The sequence below is a fragment of the Oncorhynchus tshawytscha genome, linkage group LG03 (genome assembly GCF_018296145.1).
Source record: "Oncorhynchus tshawytscha isolate Ot180627B linkage group LG03, Otsh_v2.0, whole genome shotgun sequence".
NCBI lineage: Eukaryota > Metazoa > Chordata > Actinopteri > Salmoniformes > Salmonidae > Oncorhynchus > Oncorhynchus tshawytscha.
The window spans coordinates 465,876-485,664 of record NC_056431.1 but is presented as its reverse complement, the minus strand read 5'-3'; the positions used below and the strand labels follow the sequence as shown (position 1 = coordinate 485,664).

Here is a 19,789-nt window from a genome sequence, read left to right as displayed (position 1 = left end):
TGATTTGTTAAAAAAGTTTGAAATATCCAATAAATGTCGTTCCACTTCATGATTGTGTCCCACTTGTTGTTGATTCTTCACAAAAAAATACAGTTTTATATCTTTATGTTTGAAGCCTGAAATGTGGCAAAAGGTCGCAAAGTTCAAGGGGGCCGAATACTTTCGCAGGGCACTGTAACGATGGAATTAATCCAACAAAAGGACCATTTGTCATGTTTATGGGACATATTGGAGTACCGACAGAAGAAGCTCTTCAAAGGTAAGGCATGAATTATATCGTTATTTCTGAGTTTTGTGTCGCACCTGGAGGGATGAAATTTGATTGTCTGTGTTTGTTTGATGGGGTGCTGTCCTCAGATAATAGCATGGTTTTCTTTCGCCGTAAAACCCTTGGATTAACAAGAAGTAAAGCGTTAATTTGGTGTATTACACTTGTGAATGTATGAAAGTTAAATATTCTAATTTAATTTGAATTTGGGCTCTGCCATTTCACCGGATGTTGTCAAATCATCCCGTTAATGGGATTTGATCCCTAAGAAGTTTAATTCAACTGTGCAGGCACCTATCAGTTTTGTTTGGTTAGCAGTGTTTCTGTAGCACATGAGATGGAGTTTGAAAAATAAATGGCCACTGGATTGATGCAAATAATCATGATATCATTCTGACAGGTAGGCATGCTTTCTCATGTTCTATTGGTTACACTATGAGGTCGAAATAACATTATGATAATGTCATTTTTGTGTCAGGATGTTCAGGTGGGATGATGTTTTTGTCCCAGATCAGGACATCACAATCTGATCTGATTATTCTGATGAGTATGTATCCTACTACTTTGAAGGGGTAAGGGTAGATGTATTGTAATATCCTATCTGCCAATCAGGGCTGTGTATGTAAATATTTTTTACATGTATATCAACAGGGGCCAACAAGACCAGACGGAGCATTTCAATGGCAAAAGGAGGATCAGGGAAATAAGATATTAAACATATAATGACATTATTTTCATGAAATAAACACACACATTGATTTATTAGACATACGGTGATTACTTAAAAATACAATTCAAAATACAGAGAAAAATATATTTAACAAAATAAAGAAAAGACTGGGGGCTTAAGTAGCTGGTAAACGAGTGGAACATCTTCATGTACCTATCATCTTTGGCTTTAATTTAGCTGCAGCCACGCCAGCGCACGTGGGGATGAATTTAGCGCGCTTGGTGACATGCCTCGCACCCGCTGCCAGATCACAGTGAGAGACGCGCTTAAAATCAACTACACACAGCAGCAGCAAAAAGCCGAGTAAACGTTAAAGTCATTTGAGATAGACCACCGGTAAGTTGCTAACTAACAGACATGCCATAACTGAGGCGCACATTCTATATGTCAGTTAACGGAAAGGGCTAGGCCTACTACATAAGTGAAAATCAAAGTAGCTTACGTTAGCAAACTAACAGTAGCCAAATTATGATATAATGTTTGACGTGACAAAGTTCAGGCCAAAGTTGTGTGCGTGTCTTTGTGTAGCCTAGAGAGTATATTGCGGTGCCTGGTGATGTCAAAGGAAGAGCCCTGTCTGGGCTCCCCAATATGAATGGAGAAGAGGAGGAGGAGGAAGAATCACATGAGGTGAGAGCAACAGTGAACACACACACACATGTCATGTGTGCTAAACCAACTACAAATAATGGGCCATGGCAGATTAAGATAATGTGTGTGTGTGTGTGTGTGTGTGTGTGTGTGTGTGTCTCCAGGTGTTGCTGAGTGTGTTTGCCCAGCATGGGCAGTTGGGGTTGTGTTTCTATGATAGCAGAGACTTCACTCTGCACTACATGCCTGACACCTCAGACAACCACGAGCTCCAACTGTTGGCCAGAGGTATATACTAAAGTTAAACACATACACTTACACACACTAACCAGAGGTAGTCAGTACACACACCTAAACTACTAACTGTCCCAAACACATTTCTCCGTCCCTCTACCCCTGGTCCCCTTTCCCCTGTCTCCCTCTCCTCTCCCTCCCCCTCCCTCCCGCTGGTCCCCTTCTCCCCTGTCCTCTCCCTCCCCCTGTTCTCCTCTTCTCCTCTCCTTCCCCCTGTCCCCGGTCCCCTGCCTCTGTTCCCCCCCTCCCCTCTCACCCTCCCTCTCTCAGTGGTCCAGGAGGTGAGCCCTCATGTGATCATTACCAGTGCTAAGCAGGAACGCTGCATGGTCCAGTTCATGCAGGGACTGGGTGAGGAGGAGCACCGCACAGGGAGGACTGGGGAAGGGAAAACTTTAGGCTGGCCGGGGAGGGGTGATGGTTAAGGTGGAGGGTAAAGGTTAATGCTAAAACATTTTTATACATTTGCACTTTCTCCCCCTTTCTCACTTTATCTGCTTGCCCTTCTATCGCTCTCTATCTATCTCTCTTCTTTTTCACTCTCTTCTATCCCCCTCTCTCTTTCTGACTCCCTCTCTCCTCTCTGCTTCCAGGAGCCAACCCAGACTACAGGCCTAAGGTGGTGACCTATCCCTATGTGGACTTTGGTAAGAACAGCTGCCTTGCCTGTGGCAATACACTAGGTATTGTTCTCAGTGTAACTTTTGAACATCAATAGTCAAGTTTTTAGTTACAGATTCTCTCTCCCTCTCTTTACCACAGGTCTGGAGGTCAGTAAGCAGAGGCTGTTGTCTGCCCATTTTCCCTTCCTTCCTCCCGCCGTCTCAGAGAGAGAGAGAATCTCCTACCTCTCCTCCTGCATCTCCTTCGACTCCCCCTCATGGTGAGTGCTCCTCCCCCTCATGGTGAGTGCTCCTCCCCCTCATGGTGAGTGCTCCTCCCCCCCTCATGGTGAGTGCTCCTCCCCCCTCATGGTGAGTGCTCCTGCCCCTCATATGGTGAATTCTCCTCCCCCTTGTTCCAGGAAAATAACCTCACACTGACATTTGAGATTCAACTGAAAATGTTGTGTGCGTGTGTGTGTGTTTATTTGTGTGTGTGTGTCCTAGCTGCGGTCAGTAGGTGCGTTGCTGAAGTGTCTGGACAGGAGGAGAGTGGGAGTGGAGCTAGAGGACAGCAGTGTGGGAGTCCCCATCATACAGTTCCACACCTACACACTGTAAGACACACACACACACACAACACACACAACACACACATGCAGAGAGATAGGTCAGTTGTGTATATGTATTGTGGTTGAATGTTTTTTTAACATCTGAATTTCATTCCTCTTACAGGAAAGATGTAGTGTACGTGGACCAGGATACTTACAGGTCAGTCCCCCTGGAGACAAATACAAACAAACACACACACACACACACACACACACACACACACTCTCTCGGCCATGTTTGTTGTGTGTGTTCCAGCGTACTGCAGATCTTCAAGTCAGAGCTGCACCCCTCTGTGTACAAGCTGCAGTCTGGGGAGAAGGAAGGGCTCAGTCTCTATGATAACACACATTATGGGAAGTTAATGCGCTGATGTGATGTCAGTACATTCTCACACTCGCATTATGAGAAGCGGTGATCTCTCAGCCGTGTTTCCTGTAGTGATGATGTCATGAGTGTTGGTGTCTCTGTTTCAGGGATACTGAATCACTGCAGGTGCAAGTTTGGCTCCAAACTGCTTCGGTGAAGAAAACCTGTCCTCATGGTTGAAGTGTCAGAAACCAACCACACACAGATTATATCTGAGAAACATAATCAATACCTCAGTACCTGTTTGTGGTGCGTTTTCATAATCTCTATCCCTCCTTGTTCTGCTAGATGTTGGTTATTGTGAAATCCTCTCTCTCTCTCTCTCAGCCAGTGGTTTCTGAGGCCTACTCGTGACCTGGCGGTGTTGAACAGGAGACAGGAAGTTGTGAGATTCTTCTCCTGTCCATGCAACTCTGACTCCCTAAACACTTTGCAGTCCTGCCTACGCAACATCAGGAACGTCCCGGTAACCATGACCTGTGAACTTTACCCCTCAGCGCCATGCAGGCCTCAGTCTGCAACATCAGTGATGAGTATGAATTTTCTGTAATAAAGTGTATTATTTCTCCTGCTGTAGACTCTCCTGCGTTCGATGTCTCTGTCTCACACCAAAGTCTCTGACTGGCAGGGTCTCTACAAGGTAGGAGTTCTACGGCCATTTATCTATATGAATAGCATGTCTGTATGTGTATTAGACAATCTACGGTGCAGTGTGAATAGTGTGTGTGTGTGTGTGTGTGTGTCTGTGTTGTAGACAGTGTATAGTGCGGTGTGTATCAGGGACACAGTGCGCTCCCTGCCTCAGTCCATCCAACTCTTCCAGGAGATCAGTGAGGGATTCTCAGATGACCTTTACAACATCGCCTCGCTCATCAGCAGAGTGGTGGGACACACAGTACACACATCAGGTGCAGCTCAGCTCCCATGTTCTGTATGTCAATGTGTTTCATTCTCATTTTATTCTGTGATTTGTGTCTTGTATAGGTGGACTTTGAGGGCAGTTTAGCAGAAAACCATTTCACTGTCAAACCCAATGTGGACCCTGCTATAGACGAGAGTGAGTGTTCATACCATTAGGGAATGCTGAAGGTTAGGGTTATGTTAGTTGAAGGTTAGGGTTATGTTAGCTGAAGGTTAGGGTCATCTTACTCACCTCCGTCTGCTCCCTCTGCCAGAGAAGAGGAGGATAATGGGACTGTCTGACTTCCTGACAGACGTGGCTTGCAGAGAGCTGGAGCACCTGGACACCCGCATCCCCTCCTGCTGCGTCATCTACATCCCCCTGGTCTGACATCTACTATTACTGTCTGTCTACATTCCCCTGGTCTGACATCTACTACTATTGTCTGTCTACATCCCCCTGGTCTGACATCTACTACTACTACTGTTTGTCTACATCCCCTTGGTCTGACATCTACTACTATTGTCTGTCTACAACCCCCTGATCTGACATCCATCATGGGGTTACCCATCCCTGGTTTACATGCTAACAAGGATGCTAAATGCTAATCAAATAAATCTAAAGTGTACCTTGCTGACTGTCAGGATCAACAGGATGCCGACGCTTTCTAAATATCCATAAAATGAGGTTAAGTTGTAATCTGGATATCCTATACTATCAACATAATTTATTTATCTCTTTCTCAGAAGGGTTCCTGCTCTCGGTCCCTCGGTTGACCAGCATGGTGGAGAAAGAGGACTTTGAGATAGAGGGCCTTGACTTCATGGTGCGTGCATGTATGATACATGTGTATGTTTGCTCCCACTGTGAGTGTGAGTTTATGATGTGTGTATGTTCTCACTGTGTGTGTGTTTAGTTTCTGTCTGAAGAGCGTCTGCACTACCGCAGTCAGAGAACCAAGGAGCTAGATGACCTGCTGGGAGACTTACACTGTGACACCAAAGGTCAGGCTGTCAGCTCTCCCCTCTCTTTCTCTCGCTCCTCTTCTCTCGTCTCTCTCTGTCATCTCTAAAATGGGGACAAACATAATCCAGAAAAATAAATATCAGAACGAGCAATGTCAGAGACAGGAATATAAATATATATACCACGGGGTTGGTGGCACCTTAATTGGGGAGAACGGGCTCATGTTAATGAAGTGGAATGGTATCAAAAACAGCAAACAAATCAAACATGCGCCGAATGCAACAGGTGTAGACCTTACCGTGAAATGCTTACTTACAAGCCCATAAACAACAGGTGTAGACCTTACCGTGAAATGCTTACTTACAAGCCCATAAACAACAGGTGTAGACCTTACCGTGAAATGCTTACTTACAAGCCCATAAACAACAATACAGTGAAAGAAATGAGTTATATTTACTTTTTATTACATTTTTTACTTTAGTTTATTTAGTAACACAATAAAATTACATAACAGTAACGAGGCTATATACAGGGGTTACCGGTACCAAGTCAATGTGCGTTGGTACTAGTGGCGATTTTAGCATGTAAATCTTGGTGGATCGGAAAAAAACTATTGTGGAATGCATGCCAGCAAAGCCACTACACAACACGACACTAAACAATACATTAATTGCACTATAACGGTGACAAATGGTGCCCAATAACTGTTAGGGCCTACATAAAGCTGTCCCAACAGCAGTCCCAACATCTTGCCACTGCTACACCTGGCTGTCAGCGGAGACTTGTCTATTTAACTAGGCAAGTCAGTGAATAACAAATTCTTATTTACAATGACGGCCTACCCCTGCCAAACTTGGACGACGCTGGGCCAATTGTGCGCCGCCCTGTGGGACTCCCAATCATGGCTGGATGGGATACAGCCTGGAAATGGTTGACTTGGGGCAAGGAGTTCGATAATATGCATTTTTATATCCACAAATCTCAGTTTACATTGACGCCATGTTCAGAAATTCCTTCAAAATATCCGGAGGAATTATAGAAAGCTACGCCAGATAACAGAAATACTCATCATAAACTTTGACTAAAGATACATGTTCTACATATAATTAAAGATACACTGGTTCTTAATGCAACCGCTGTGTCAGATTTTTTTTAAACGTTACGGAAAAAGCCTAACATTGCAATAATCTGAGACGGCGCTCAGACGTAACCGCCATGTTGGAGTCACCAGAAATACGAAATTACAACATAAATATTCCCTTTTGATCTGTCATCAGAATGTAGTGCAAGGAGTCCTAGTTCCACAATAAATCGTTGTTTTGTTCCATAATGTCCAATACTAATGTCCAAGTAGCTGCATTTGCTATCACTTTCAGCTCACGTGCCCAAAAACGGACTCCTGGTCCAAGATAACTCGCATTAAAACTTCCAAAAGATATATTCCAGGTCGAATAAACTTGTCAAACTAAGTAGAGAATCAATCTTCAGGATGTTATTATCATATATATCCAATAACGTTCCAACCGGATCATACGTTTTCATCTGGAGCCGACTGGAACAGCGGTAGCACCCACAGAGAGATGTGCCACAGGAAAATGGCATTCTGTCGGGACACTGACTATTTTCCCTCCCATTAGGTCAAAGTTCACAGCAAATGCTCCATTACACTTTCTACTGAATGAGGACATCTAGTGGAAGGCGTAGGAAGTGCTTCCAGATCCATATCTTGTTGGGAAAGGAGGGGGCTATGATGTCAAAGTTGCCCCAACTTTCAGAATTTCACTTCTTGTTTGGAAGATTGCCTGCCCTATGAGTTGTTATACTCACAGACATAATTCAAACAGTTTTAGAAACTTCAGAGTGTTTTCTATCCAATAGTATTAATAATATGCATATATTAGCAATCTAGGACAGAGTTTGATGCAGTTCACTATGGGTACGCAATTCATCCAAAGTGAAAATACTGCCCCCTATCCTCAACAAGTTTTAAACAAATGTGGTTTCTATGGACAATTAAGATGTACAAACTATGGCATAAGGGGATGACAAGCGAATAACAGGCAATCCGTAATTTTGATTAAGACATTCATGAGCAAGCTAGGATGGACATAGTCAATATACAGTGGGGCAAAAAAGTATTTAGTCAGCCACCAATTGTGCAAGTTCTCCTACTTAAAAAGATGAGAGGCCTGGAATCTTCATCATAGGTACACTTCAACTATGACAGACAAAATTAGAAAAAAATCCAGAAAATCACATTGTAGGATTTTTAATGAATTTATTTGCAAATTATGGTGGAAAATAAGTATTTGGTCAATAACAAAAGTTTATCTCTTTGTTATATACCCTTTGTTGGCAATGACAGAGGTCAAACGTTTTCTGTAAGTCTTCACAAGGTTTTCACACACTGTTGCTGGTATTTTGGCCAATTCCTCCATACAGATCTCTTCTAGAGCAGTGATGTTTTGGGGCTGTTGCTGGGCAACACAGACTTTCAACTCCCTCCAAAGATTTTCTATGGGGTTGAGATCTGGAGACTGGCTAGGCCACTCCAGGACCTTGAAATGCTTCTTACGAAGCCACTCCTTCGTTGCCCGGGCGGTGTGTTTGGGATCATTGTCATGCTGAAAGACCCAGCCACGTTTCATCTTCAATGCCCTTGCTGATGGAAGGAGGTTTTCACTCAAAATCTCACTATACATGGCCCCATTCATTCTTTCCTTTACACAGATCAGTCGTCCTGGTCCCTTTGCGGAAAAACAGCCCCAAAGCATGATGTTTCCACCCCCATGCTTCACAGTAGCTATGGTGTTCTTTGGATGCAACTCAGCATTCTTTGTCCTCCAAACACGACGAGTTGAGTTTTTACCAAAAAGTTATATTTTGGTTTCATCTGACCATATGACATTCTCCCAATCTTCTTCTGGATCATCCAAATGCTCTCTAGCAAACTTCAGACGGGCCTGGACATGTACTGGCTTAAGCAGGGGGACACGTCTGGCACTGCAGGATTTGAGTCCCTGGCGGCGTAGTATGTTACTGACGGTAGGCTTTGTTACTTTGGTCCCAGCTCTCTGCAGGTCATTCACTAGGTCCCCCCGTGTGGTTCTGGGATTTTTGCTCACCGTTCTTGTGATCATTTTGACCCCACGGGGTGAGATCTTGCGTGGAGCCCCAGATCGAGGGAGATTATCAGTGGTCTTGTATGTCTTCTATTTCCTAATAATTGCTCCCACAGTTGATTTCTTCAAATCAAGCTGCTTACCTATTGCAGATTCAGTCTTCCCAGGTCTACAATTTTGTTTCTGGTGTCCTTTGACAGCTCTTTGGTCTTGGCCATAGTGGAGTTTGGAGTGTGACTGTTTGAGGTTGTGGACAGGTGTCTTTTATACTGATAACAAGTTCAAACAGGTGCCATTAATACAGGTAACGAGTGGAGGTCAGAGGAGCCTATAAAATAAGAAGTTACAGGTCTGTGAGAGCCAGAAATCTTGCTTGTTTGTAGGTGACCAAATACTTATTTTCCACCATAATTTGCAAATAATAAATCCATAAAAAATCCTACAATGTGATTTTCTGGATTTTTTTTTTCTAATTTTGTCTGTCATAGTTGAAGTGTACCTATGATGAAATTACAGGCCTCATCTTTTTAAGTGGGAGAACTTGCACAATTGGTGGCTGGCTAAATACTTTTTTGCCCCACTAACTATTTGTTCAGCACTTTTGAAATGTACAGCAACAGAATTCAGAACATGGGCCGTTCTTAGTGTTCTCCCTGTACACCAAGTCAAAACTTATGATAAATAAAGGGGGCATATAAGCAGACAATGAAAGTTCTTACAATATTCAATGATTACATTGAAGTGAGGCCCCTATTTAAAAAAAAATTTTTTACTTTTATTTAACCAGGCAAGTCAGTTAAGAACAAATTCTTATTTTCAATGACGGCCTAGGAACAGTGGGTTAACTGCCTGTTCAGGGGCAGAACGACAGATTTGTACCTTGTCAGCTCGGGGGTTTGAACTTGCAACCTTGCGGTTACTAGTCCAACGCTCTAACCACTAGGCTACCCTGCCGCCCAGTATTAACATCGCGGGGCTGAAGTGGAGCGGGTCGAGAGTTTCAAGTTCCTTGGTGTCCACATCCCCAACAAACTATCATGGTCCAAACTCACCAAGACAGTTGTGAAGATGGCACGACAACACCTTTTCCCCCTCAGGAGAATGAAAAGATTTGGCATGGGTCCCCAGATCCTCAAAAAGCTCTACAGCTGCATCCTGACTGGTTGCATCACGGCCTGGTATAGCAACTGCTCGGCATCTGACTATAAGGCTCTACAGAGGGTAGTGCGTACGGCCTAGTACATCACTGGATGTCAGGAAAGGAAAGCAAAGGCTAGCTTTTTCAAGTAGAAATTTGCCATCTGTAGCTCTAACTCCCAAAAGTTTTGGGAACTGTAAAGTCCATAGAGAACAAGAGCACCTCCTCCAGCTGCCCACTGCACTGAGGCTAGGTAACACTGTCACCAACGTTAAATCCATGATAATCGAAAATTACAATAAGCATTTCTCTATGGCTGGCCATGCCTTCTTCCTGGCTACTCCAACCCCGGCCAACAGCTCCGCTTCTCCTTAATCTAAAACCAGATAGCAGATGTTCTGAAATAGCTGCAAAACCTGGACCCGTACAAATCAGCTGGGCAAGACAATCTGGACCCTCTCTTTCTAAAACTATCCGCCGCCATTGTTGCAACCCCTATTACCAGCCTGTTCAATCTCTTTCGTATTGTCCGAGATCCCTAAAGATTGGAAAGCTGCCACGGTCACCCCCCTCTTCAAAGGGGGTGACACTCTAGACCCAAACTGCTATAGACCTATATCTATCCTGCCTCTCAAGTCTTCGAAAGCCAAGTTAATAAACAGATCACTGACCATTTCGAATCCCACCGTACCTTCTCCGCTGTGCAATCTGGTTTCCAAGCCCGTCACGGGTGCACCTCAGCCACGCTCAAGGTACTAAATGATATCATAACCGCCATCGATAAAATACAGTACTGTGCAGCCATCTTCATCGACCTGGCCAAGGCTTTCGACTCTGTCAATCACCATATTCTTATCGGCAGACTCAATAGCCTTGGTTTCTCTAATGACTGCCTCACCTGGTTCACAAACTACTTCGCAGACAGAGTTAAGTGTGTCAAATCGGAGGGCCAGTTGTCCGGACCTTGGCAGTCTCTATGGGGGTACCACAGGGTTCAATTCTCGGGCTGACTCTTTTCTCTGTATACATCAATGATGTCGCTCTTGCTGTGGGTGATTCCCTGATCCACCTCTACGCAGACGACACCATTCTGTATACTTCTGGCCATTCCTTGGACACTGTGCTAACTTGCCTCCAAACGAGCTTCGATGCCATACAACACTCTGTCGTGACGTTGTATTAGTTAATGTGATGACTGTTGTTCATCGAATGATTAAAGTTTCTAATTCCGTGATTAACTGAATCAAGCCATTATTAACTCATTAACCTGGGGCACCATGTGAAAACTCGTTTTTATGGAGTTTCTATTTCCCAAATTAACTCAGAATATCAGAATATCGATTTTTACAACAGCCGCTAATTAACCAGTTGCTTCTTCCAATCTCGTTCTGAACGTCGTATAGCCTGTGAATCTGCACGGACCCGGGTCTCACCAATGAGTTCGTACCACACCAATCTTAGTTGAATATTTATTTACTAAAAAGCTAAAATTATGAAAAAAGATACACATAGACAAAACACATTATAGGCTATTGATTAGAACTTAAAATAACGGGCCAACACACTATGGCGCGTGTTACCCACAATGGGGATTTCAAAAGAGAGAAAAAAGAAAGTACACGAGAAATATACATTTGGGTGAATTTGTCAGCTATGCTATTCTAACCCTAGCCTTGCTCCAAACTGCCGCTCTTATGGGTCAGAATATAATGATGTAATTACGTGGGGATGATCTCCGAGGATTCTCTGCGTAGACCGTTCAGACTGCTCGATGACGCACTACTCCGTGCACCTTTCTGATCGTCCTCCCGATGTCAGTGTCCTTTTGGCTTAGGAGTCTGTTCCCTCACCCTTTGCTCTGGAAGGGGTCTTCTGAGGACAGACAGCTCTGTAGCTCAGAGCTCACAGCATAGGAATGAAACCCTTTAGATACCACGATTCGATGGGAGATGGCGGCTAGGTGGTTCGACTTGAATTCACCCGCTTAGACACAGCTACTCATCCGTAGCTTGGGTAGAAAAGGATTTCTTTGTCTTCAAACTTGCGTTGCGTTCTGGGTTCGTTGCAGCTTGGGTCACGTAGTCTCCCTGTAAATTCTATACTCACAGGCTTTATACCCTTGGGTCAGAAGTGGGTGTAACCTCCTTTAGGGCAATTCTCTGGGCGTACCAAGTTAATGAGGCAAGGTCTACATTTGATTCAAATCCAATTTTAGACAACTAACTTTTCATCTTCCCCAAAACATTCTCTTTGATTTGGATATTTTCCATACAATGTATAAACATCTACTAGGAAAACTCTTCATGTTACAATGTTTGCGTAATAACGTAATCTATTAACCTTTAATAACAAAACAAAAATGACATACATTTTCATATTCCATCTATCGTCATGACCACCATTGTGGCTGACGGAAACCATTGTTCCAAAGTCCCTTTATTTCATGTTTAATGTTCTGAGGCTGGTTCTCCATAGTAACAGGACAAAGGAATTTGTCTGTGGCCTGAGATTTACCAGGGGCGTGAGGGGTTATAAAACCCCCCACATCTTCAGACCCCTAGATCTCTCCTCTGTTGGAGTTGAGAGATAATCTGTAGGGTTGTGGTCTCCTGTAACCTGACCTGATCAGGACAGTCATGACTACTCCTTCCGTGGCCTCCAACTGCTCTTAAACGCTAGTAAAACCAAATGCCTGCTTTTCAACCGTTCACTGCCCGCACCCGCCCGCCCGACTAGCATCACCACCCTGGACGGTTCTGACCTAGAATATGTGGACAACTATAAATACTTAGGTGTCTGGCTAGACTGTAAACTCTCCTTCCAGACTCATATCAAACATCTCCAATCCAAAATCAAATCTAGAATCGGTTTTCTATTTCGCAACAAAGCCTCCTTCACTCACGCCGCCAAACTTACCCTAGTAAAACAGACTATTCTACCGATTCTCGACTTCGGCGATGTCATCTACAAAATACCTTCCAATACTCTATTCAGCCAACTGGATGCAGTTTATCACAGTGCCATCCGTTTTGTTACCAAATCACCTTATACCACCCACCACCGCGACCTGTATGCTCTAGTCGGCTGGCCCTCGCTACATATTCGTCGCTAGTCCCACTGGCTCCAGGTCATCTATAAGTCTATGCTAGGTAAAGCTCCGCCTTATCTCAGCTCACTGGTCACGATAACAACACCCACCATAGCACACATTTCAGCAGGTGTATCTCACTGATCATCCCCAAAGCCAACACCTTATTTGGCCGCCTTTCCTTCCAGTTGTCTGCTACCAGTGACTGGAACGAATTGCAAAAATCGCTGAAGCTGCTATCTGAGCAGCTAACTGATCGCTGCAGCTGTACATAGTCCATCTGTAAATAGCCCACCCAATCTACCTGCCTCATCCCCATACTGTTTTTATTTACGTTTCTGCTATTTTGCACACCAGTATCTCTACTTGCACATCATCATCTGCTCATTTATCACTCCAGTGTTAATCTGCTAAATTGTCATTCTTCGCTACTATGGCCTATTTATTGCCTACCTCATGCCTTTCGTACACACTGTATATAGACTTTCTTTTTTCTACTGTGTCATTGACTTGTTTATTGTGTTATTGACTTTTTTATTGTTTATTCCATGTGTAACTCTGTGTTGTCTGTGCCACTCTGCTTTGCTTTATCTTGGCCAGGTCGCAGTTGTAAATGAGAACTTGTTCTCAAGTAGCCTACCTGGTTAAATAAAGGTGATATAAAAATAAAACTGGGGCCAATCTTCGTAACATCTAGGACCTGTATACTAGGCAGTGTCAGAGGAAGGCCCAAAAGATTGTTAAAACCTGTTGGGGCTAGGGGGGCACAAGGAGTTCCCTGAAGGGAACACGCCCTCCCATTCAGCTGATAAAAATATTCTTTAGAAATATTTAACTTTCACACATTAACAAGTCCAATACAGAAAATGAAAGATAAACATCTTGTTAATCTACCCATCGTGTCCGATTTTTAAAAATGTTTTACCGTCGAAAACACAACATATATTTATGTTAGATGACCACCAAATTCAAAAACACACAGAGCGGTATTTCAGTCACAAAAGCATAAATATAGACAAAATGAATCACTAACCATTGATTATCTCCATCAGATGACACTCATAGGACATCATGTTATACATGTATTTGTGTGTTTTGTTCGATAATGTGCATATATATATATTTTAAAAAATCTCAGGTTACATTGGCATGTTACGTGCAGAAATGTTTTGATTCCAAAACATCTGGTGATTTTGCAAAAATACTCACAATAAACATTGATAAAAGATGCAAGTGTTATTCACAGAATTAAAGATAAATGTATCCTCTATGCAACCGCTGTGTCAGATTTAAAAAAATTAAAAAAAACTTTACAGAAAAAGAATCATCTGAGAACGGCGCTCAGAACCCAAAGAAATAGCCGCCATTTTGGCGTCAACAGAAGCTACAAAAAACACTATAAATATTCACTTACCTTTGAATATCTTCATCATAAGGCAGTTCCAGGAATCCCAGTTCGACAACAAATGACTTTGTTCCAAAAAGCCCATAATTTAGCCACTTGTTGTTAGCTTGTTCAGCCCAGCATTCAAACCTCAAAAAGCACGAGCAATTCCTCCAGACAAAAACTCAAAAAGTTCCGTTACAGGTCGTAGAAGCAAGTCAAATGATGTATGCAATCCATATTTAGGATATTTTAAACATTAATCAGCAATAAGGTTCCAACCGGAGAATTTCATTGTCTGACGAAATGCATAGGAATGGTAGGACACTCTCTCGTGACCGCGCGTAATGAGACCGCGGCTTTCTACCAGACCACCCACACAAAGAGCTATTATGAGCCCCTTCTTCATAGTAGAATCATACAACCAGAATCTAGGACCAAAAGGCTCCTTAACAGCTTCTACCCCCAAGCCATAAGACTGCTATTATTAACAATTAATCAAATGGCCACCTGGACTATTTACACTGCCCCCCTTTGGTTTTACACCGCTGCTACTCGCTGTTTATTATCTATGCATAGTCACTTTATAAATTACCTCGACGAACCTGTATTCCCGTACGTTAACTCGGTACCGGTACCCCCTGTATATAGCCTCATTATTGTTATGTAATTTTCTTGTAATTTTTCTAAAACTTTCGTTTATTTAGGAAATATTTTCTTAACTCTATTTCTTGAACTGCATTGTTGGTTAAGGGCTTGTTGTTTTTCGGTGCATGTGACAAATACAATTTGATTTGATCCAATATGATTACGTAGTACCAGTCTTGGACGGCATCAAACCAGGATGAGAAGCTAGTAACGCTAGCTAGCTATGCTAACTGATGCTGCAGTGCGTGCGCTTTCTCATCCTACAGTTACAAATAACATAAACTCTTTTCAAAATATTAAGTAGCAGTCTCCCTTTTAAATCCATCTTCCGTTGATTAGATATCTCCTAACTTTTGCCACACATGGAGACTGTGGTTGCAGCCTATTGGCACTTTGATGACTTAATATTGGCCAACAACAAGCTACACACACCAATCTCCACTCTCCTGAAAAGCAAGACCAGCAGCATAAATTATACAATTTCTGTCTTGTCTCTGCAGCAGCAGTCACTTTCGGATATTTACTTGTCCCTTCTGGACAAGCCAGTTAAAATTACACATACCCAAGACCTGTGACAATCATATGAGATCCGACCCAGACCCTTGACGTTATTTACAATTCAGGATCCGGACCCGCTCGGATCTCGGATCGGGTTTTCGGCTACAGGTGGACCCCGTGAAGATCTCTAGCGTACAACCGAAGAAACCCTTTTGGGGAAAAAAGGAGACCATACTCTCTGCATGTCTGAATCTCTCTCTCACTCTCTCACTCTCTCTCACACTCTCATGTAGACTGTGGTTATGACACAGCTGCAGACCACAGTCCTGGAGAGAAGCGCCTGTCTGTACAAGGTGTGCGTCTTTATGTGGTATCTCTGTGTGCACACTTACCTTTTTGTGGGATTATGCTATGTGTGTGTAGGTTCTGGATCTGAGTGCTGAGCTGGACTGTCTGATGGCACTGAACCATGCCTCCCAGGAGTACGGATACACTACCCCCACTCTGGCCAACCACCACAGGATAACACTCAGACAGGCCAGGTACGCACACACAGACCCCATTCCAGCTGGCTAGACGCCTGTATGAACCCCTAGGGTATCCAGGGAGGAGGTTAGAGAGGCAGATAAGGGTTGTTGTTGCTCAGATCTCTCTTTCTCTCACTCTCTCAGACACCCTCTGTTGGAGTTGTGTTCTCCTATGTTTGTGTCTAACTCCTTCCTGAGTTCTGAGACTCGGGGACGGGTCAAGATCATCACCAGACCCAACTCATCTGGCAAGAGCATCTACCTCAAACAGGCAAGGACTCACTTACACGCACGCACGCACACACACACACACTCACGCACAGAAAGTGTCAAAGACAGATACAGTTCTTGAATTGTTTCAGGATAGATTGTTTTCTCTTCCTTCTGATTGGCTGGGTCAGGTGGGTCTGATTGTGTTCATGGCTCTGATTGGTTCTGACGTGCCAGCGAAGGAGGCAGATTGGTCTGGTTGACAGAATCTTCACACGTATGAAGAGCAGAGAATCTGTGTCTGTAGGACTCAGCACCTTCATGATAGACCTCAACCAGGTACACATACACACTACGCCAGTGGTGGAAAAAGTACCAAATTGTCATACTTGAGTAAAGTAAAGATACCTTAATAGAAAATGACCAGTAAAAGTGAAAGTCAGAGAGAGAGAGAGAGAGAGAATTAGAGGGAGCATACTTAAATTCACACAGGACACCAGATAAGACAGGAGAATTACACCAGATATAACAGACTGACCCTAGCCCCCCGGCACATAGACTATTCCTAGGCCGTCATTGAAAATAAGAATTTGTTCTTAATTAACTGGCTTGCCTAGTTAAATAAAGGTCAAATAAAAAATAAAAATAAAAATTGCAGTATAGATTCTGGAGGTTAAGATGGGGGGGCACTGTGGCCCCGTCCAATGATAGCCCCGGTCAGGGCCAACCAGGCAGGATATAAATACTACTTGAGTAAAATGCTAAAACTATTTGGTTTTAAATGTACTTAAGTATTAAAATGACATGTAATTGCTAAAATATACTTAAAGATCAAGATGCACTATTCATAAATATCTCTGCCATTTCCTGGTTGCAAAAATCCAAATAGTTTGCCAAATTTCAGTTTGTGACAAAACAAGCAGTCATTGTGACAATCATTGTATCATCTAAACCGCTGTGAAATATATTTTCCGTAACCAAAACTATTGTATATTCAGCTTTTTGAAGCTGGTGTACAAAACCAAAAGTAAAAGCAAAAACAAACTTCAGAACGCGAAGCATAGAAATAGCCCACATAGAACAGATCTATTGCTTCTTAGACTTGCTTTCAATAGGAATGAAAGATCTATAACTCACAATTCTATGTGAATTTGGTCAGGTCAACCAAAAAAATGACATTATGTATCAAAAGTAAAAGTATAAATCATGGGGCCTCCCGGGTGGCGCAGTGGTTAAGTGCCACCAGAGACTGGGTTCGCGCCCAGGCTCTGTCGTAACCGGCCGCGCCCGGGGGGTCCGTGGGGCGACGCACAATTTGGCCTAGCACTAACCAAGGTTGCCAGGTGCACGGTGTCTCTGACACATTGGTGCAGCTGGCTTCCGGGTTGGATGCCAGCTGTGTTAAGAAGCAGTGCGGCTTGGTTGGGTTGTGTATCGGAGGATGCATGACTTTCAACCTTCGTCTCTCCCGAGACCGTACGGGAGTTGTAGCGATGAGACAAGATAGTAGCTACTAAACAAATGGATACCACAAAATTGGGGAGAAAAAGGGGTATAATAATTTTTTTAAGTATAAATAATTTCAAATTCCTTATATTAAGCAAACCAGGTGGCACAATTATTATTATTTATTTTTTAATATTGATAGCCAGAGGCACACTCCAACATTCAGACATCATTTACAAACAAAGCATGTGTGTTTAGTGAATCCGCCAGATCAGAGGCAGTATGTAAGCAGGGAAATTATCTTGATAAGTGTGTGAATTTGACTATTTTCCTGTCTTGCTAAGAATTTAAAATGTAACAAGTACTTTTGGGTGTCTGGGAAAATGTATGGGAGTAAAAAGTACAAAAGTACATTATTTTCATTAGGAATGTAGTGGAGTAAAAGTAAAAGTTTTCACAAATATAAATAGTGAAGTACAGATACCCCCCAAAAAACTACTTAAGTAGTACTTTAAAGTATTTTTACTTCAATACTTTACACCACTGCACTACAGACACGCATGCATTTACCTATTCTCAGTGTGTCATACACGTATGTGTATGTCTGCTACAGATGGCTCATGCTCTGAACCACAGCAGCGGTCACTCACTGGTCCTGATTGATGAGTTTGGGAAAGGAACTAACACGGTGAGAGAGAGGGAAAGAGGGATGAAAACACGTGAGACATGAAAGGAGGGATGGAGGAGAAAGGTCTCTCTTACACTGCCCAGTTATTTGCCTTTATTTGGGTCTTTCTATGTTTCAGTGTTTCAATGTGGGTCCAAGTAAACTGTTGAACTGTTTCTCACCAGGTGGATGGGCTTTCCCTTCTGGCGGCATCGATCTCTCATTGGCTGAAAAGAGTTCCAGCTGAGGTTCCTCACATTCTATTGGCCACTAACTTCCACAGTCTGCTACAGCTGGGTCTCCTACCTTCCTCAGGCCTGCTGTCACTACTGTGTGTGTGTGTGTGTGTGTGTGTGTGTGTGTGTGTGTGGTGTCTGTCCCTTTCAGTATGTAAGGCTGGGATTTGTTGGGGAAAAACCCTTTTAAACGGTGTATTGTCTGCCCTAAGCATGCCTTGGACTGAATTCCAGCCTTGATATGTGTGTTTTGTGTGCGTAGACTCTGGAGACAGCGGTGGATGGGGATGAATTGGTGTTTCTGTACCAGCTGAAGGATGGGATCTGTCGCTTCAGCTATGCAGCCAACATCGCTACACTGGCAGGCCTTCCCCCTAGCCTCGTACAGAGAGGAGTGGAGGTACGCTACACCACACACACACTAGCATAGCTGTGGGATTTAGGGGTGCTGCAGCACTCCCTGAAAAATCTGAAGATTTTCTTTTATATATATAGAGAGTGTATTCGGAAAGTATTCAGACCTTGACTTTTTCCACGTTTTGTTACATTACAGCCTTAAATACACACAATACCCCATAATGACAAAGCGAAAACAGCTTTTTAAAAACATTTTTGCACATTTATTACAAATAAAAAAACATACCTTATTTACATAAGTATTCAGACGCTTTTGCTATGAGATTCGGAATTGAGCTCGGGCACATCCTGTTTCCATTTGTTGAAAAGAAAAATGCTATTGCAACCTCTTTGCAATAAGGAATTGAGACCAAAAGCTCAAGAGAAGTTAAGTGTTTAATACCAAGGACACAGTCAGCTGAGTGCATACATTTAGAAAGTTCACAAAACATCTTATACTCTTCCCTCCTTTTGGTCACCTCCACAGCTATACATTGTATAACCCCAATGAGTTTCCCTCCTTTCCCCTGTGGAATGTCCATGGTCCTCTCTTTGTTTAGCTAGATGTCAGAATCACACCCCATCCATCTTCATTTTCCTGGGCCTGACCCTGCTATTTGATCCTAGGCAATTTCCTCTTATCTATTTAGGTCAACCTTTCTAAATTTGCATCCACACAGTTTCATGGCCTAAACTTCATTAATACTCACAGTAATCAATCACTAAACAGGATACAAACAAACTACAAACTATTTTTATTTATTTTTTTCTCCACAAAAGTAGTGCACTCCATCTTTAATAGTTTTGTATTAGCGGACTGATATAGCATCTGTAATGCAGCCGAAAAATATTTTTCCAGCACCAACCCTCAAATTAAAAAAAATATATATATAAAACACTCCCAAACTACTTCCTGTGTCTATGCACACAAGTACAATAAGGCATCACATTTTTTTTCAGCAGAAATGCATACTAAGAGTGTAAGTTATGTATGTGTTTGTGTAGGTATCTGAACTGTACAGAACAGGAAAGACCATTAAACACATCGACTCACCATCTACAGAGGAGCAGGCAAACAAGTAAGTCACACAATCACAGT

At 42.9% G+C, this 19,789-nt stretch overlaps 1 pseudogene; it reads left to right on the top strand.

The window, feature by feature from the left end:
• The first annotated feature begins 1,224 nt into the window (after nt 1-1,224).
• On the top strand, nt 1,225-18,688 carry LOC112239268 (annotated as a pseudogene).
• The last annotated feature ends 1,101 nt before the right edge of the window (nt 18,689-19,789 follow it).